Source organism: Condylura cristata, unplaced genomic scaffold (assembly GCF_000260355.1).
Source record: "Condylura cristata isolate star-nosed mole 26May11 unplaced genomic scaffold, ConCri1.0 scaffold00043, whole genome shotgun sequence".
In the NCBI taxonomy this organism is placed as follows: domain Eukaryota; kingdom Metazoa; phylum Chordata; class Mammalia; order Eulipotyphla; family Talpidae; genus Condylura; species Condylura cristata.
In genome coordinates, this window is record NW_004567144.1 from 515,341 (window position 1) to 519,012 (window position 3,672).

A 3,672-nucleotide genomic window follows, 5' to 3' on the forward strand; every position below is an offset into this window, starting at 1 on the left:
TGCCAAGCCCTCAAGCTTTGTCCAGCCCTCCCTCTCTTTATCTCCTGGGTTCTATGCACTGGTTTTGCAGCTGGGGGCAGGGAACTGTTAGAAGAGTTGCAAGCATCCCTGTGGCTGAACCAGTGGAGCAGTCTCTCTTTAACCTCTTGGGCTCTATGCTCTGGTTGTGCAGGTGGGCTCCTTTACTCTTTTGGTTATTTTTATTTCTGTATCTTCAACACTACTGATCTGTTCTTCCATTTCCATCAATTATAATTTCATTGCTTTTCCCAAAAATTCTTTAGCTTCTCCATTAATCTTTTGATGTCCTCCATTTCTTTCACTCCCTCTTTTAGGGACTCTATTTCATTCTTCTGACTGTTAATTATTTCCTCATATCATTCTTTTTCTTTACATCTTTCAGGTTTTCATGATGGTGATTTTAAATTCTCTTTCATGCAGACATAAGAGTTCTTCCATTTCATTGTTGTTGAGTTCTGATGATTGATTTACTTTTTGTGAAGCATCTTTCCCTGAGGGCTTGCTTGGTTGCTTTTATTTTCTTTCTCTCTGAAGCTTGTTTACTAATGTGTTCTATGTTTTGGAACACTGTGGCACTGGTACTGGCAGGCATCTCTTTGGGGTGATCCTTCAGGTTTGTAACCCCCTGTTTTGTCACAGTGGAGCTGGGTATTTGTTTTCCTGGTGCATGCAGTTGACCTTGGAGGTGGAATGCTGTCTCTCTTTTGACTCACAGATGTTTACAGGGCCTGTGTCATGTACACTTTTCACCTCTTAGTGTGGGAAGAGGGAAGAATTCTCTGCTCTGGATCACAGACAGCTGTGAGGTTTTAATCATGTGCACTTTTCACCTCACGTTTGAATGTTAGATCTGCCTTTCTTCAGGTCGTTAGAGGTTCCCTGAAACTTCAGCCCCACCATCTCTGAACTGCCACCATGGCATCAGTGGTCTGTTATCCCAGAAACCCAGGAGGATGAAGGCAGTTTTGTTGAGAACCATTCTCTTCTCCGGATAGTGGATGGTTGCAGGATCAGCATCACACACAATTTTCACCTAACCTCTAACTGTGGGATCTGTCTTTCCTCAGGTCCACACAACTCTCCTGAAGTCTTCACCCCAAAATCCTTGTGCAGCTACTTCAGTAATATTTTGAATAGTAATGGTGAGAGTGGAAATCCTAGTACTGTATCAGATTTTAGTGGGGAAGTATTCATCTTTCCACCATTATGAGTTATACTAGCTATAGGTTCATTGCCTTTTAAGATGTTAAGGTAAGTTCCATGTATATCCTCATTGCTTTTCAATTTTCATCATCAACAGATGTTTGATCTTAGCAAATGGTATCTCAGAATCTATTGATATGATCAAGTTTTTTTTTAAGTTTACTTTTTTAATGTGGCAATTTAGATTGATTGATTTTCAGATGTTGAGCCATCCTTGTGTTCGTAATATTAATGCCACTTGGTCATCATGTCTGATCATTTCATTGTATTTTTTCGATTCAGTTTGCTAGGATTTTCTTCAGGAATTTTACATCTGCTTTAATAATGGATATTGCTCTGTGATTTTCCTTTTTCCTGTCTTTCTTTGCTCTTATTATCTCAATATTTTGAAGTAGTTTGAGCAGGATAGGTATTATAACTCTCTGAAGTATTGTTAGACTTCACGTGTGAAGCCATGTGGTTTTGGATTTTGGGGGGGGGAAAGAATTTTGATTACTCTTTCAATTGCCTTGTTTGTAATTGGTTTGTTTAAGATTTTCTATTTCTTTCCTTTTTAGTCTTGGATGATTGTATAAACCTGAGAATTTTACCATCTATATATCTATATAAGGGTATTGAATTTGTTAGCATATAAATGTTCATATTAATTTTTAATTATCTTCTGAATATCTACAGCATCTTTTAGGATTTATCATCTTTCTTTTTTGATATTATTTATTTGAGATTTCTCATTTATTTTCATGGTGAGCCTTGCTAGAGGTTTGCAGATTTTGTTTATTTTCTTAAACAACCAGCTTTAGATTTTGTTGATCCTTTGAAATGACTTTTTAATTTCTATTCCATTGCGTTTATTATTGCTTTGATATTCATTATTTCAGTTCTTTTACTGTCTTTAGATTTCATATGCTCTTGTTTTTCTAATTCCTCAAGTTGACCAAGAAACTTGTTTACTTGATCTCTTTCTTGTTTCTTGATGTGGGCCTGTATTGCTATACACTTTCATCTTAATACTGCATTTGCTATGTCTCATAAATGTTGTAAGATTAAGTGATCCTTTCTATTTATCTCAAGATATTTTAATTAATTTATCTTTTGAATTCTTCATTAGCTCAATTGCCTTTAAGTAGTGTGTTTTTCAGCTTTTGTGTATTAAATGATTTTCCTGATTACTTTTGATAGTTGATTTGCAGTTTGATACTTTTACGGTCTAAGAAGATGCTGGGTATGATTTAAGTTTCCATGTAAGTATTGACACTTGGTACATTCTAGAGTATATCCCATTTGTGTGTTCTTCTTTTGGGAGGTGCATTTTCCTGTATATGTCTATGAAGTCAAAGAAGTCCAATTATCTAAGCATTTTTTTTTCTGTGTTTATTTTCTGTCTAGTTGATTTGTCTATTGGTCAAAGTGGCAGTTGAAACTTCATATCACACATTTGTTTTATCCAATATTTGTTTTAATAATTGATTGTAGTTGTCTAATGTATTTTGGTGCACCTTCATTTAGTATATATTCAATAATAGCTGTTAGGACTTTTTGATATGTTATTACATTTATCATAATATAGTATCTTCAATGTCCATTGTCAGATTTTTAACTGGAAATCTATTTTGACTAACATAAGTATAGTAGTCCTTTCATGACTTATTGTTCTACTTTTTTACATGATTATTTTTTCCAAACCTTTTTTCTAAGGCTGTATTTGTTTTTGGATTTAGTTGTGTCTTCTGGAGACAGTAGAAGTTAGAATTCTGTTTCCTGATCCAGCTGGGTATACGGTATCATTTTTTTCTGTGTATTTATTATTTTACACTTAATAGATTATTTTATATCATATTGTGCATATTTCCATTCAGTTGCAGTCCCCATGGGCTTCCTATCACAAATCACCCATGTGCATTCACCATAGTCTAGTGCATTACCCTCCCCCCCCATGGTTTTTGATCCCATTCCAAACTCCACCCCCACAAAATATCTCTGGTATATAGCTGCTCATCATTATCATTATATTCTCTCTTGTTTGGTTATATTCCTGCCATGAAAGAAACCATCCAGTAATTTTCCTTTTCTTTCTGGCTTATCTCACTAAGCATTTTCTTTTTCAGTTCCATCCATGTTGCTGCAAAAATACATGGTTTCTTCTTCTTCTTCTTCTTTGGTTGCTGAGTAATATTCTATTGTGTATATGTACCATATCTTTTTAATCCAGTCATCCATTTTGGGGCATTTGGGCCATTTTCATGCCTTTCCAATTGTGACTAAAGCAGCAATAAACATGGGGGTGCAGGTATCTTTTTCAATCACTGTTTTTGTGTCTTTTGGGTAGATACCTAGGAGTGGGATTGCTGGGTTATAGGGAAGCTCCATGTTTAGCAGTTTGAGGAACCTCCAAACAGTTTTCCATAGTGGTTGTACTAGTTTGCATTCCCACCAGCAGTGCAGGATAGT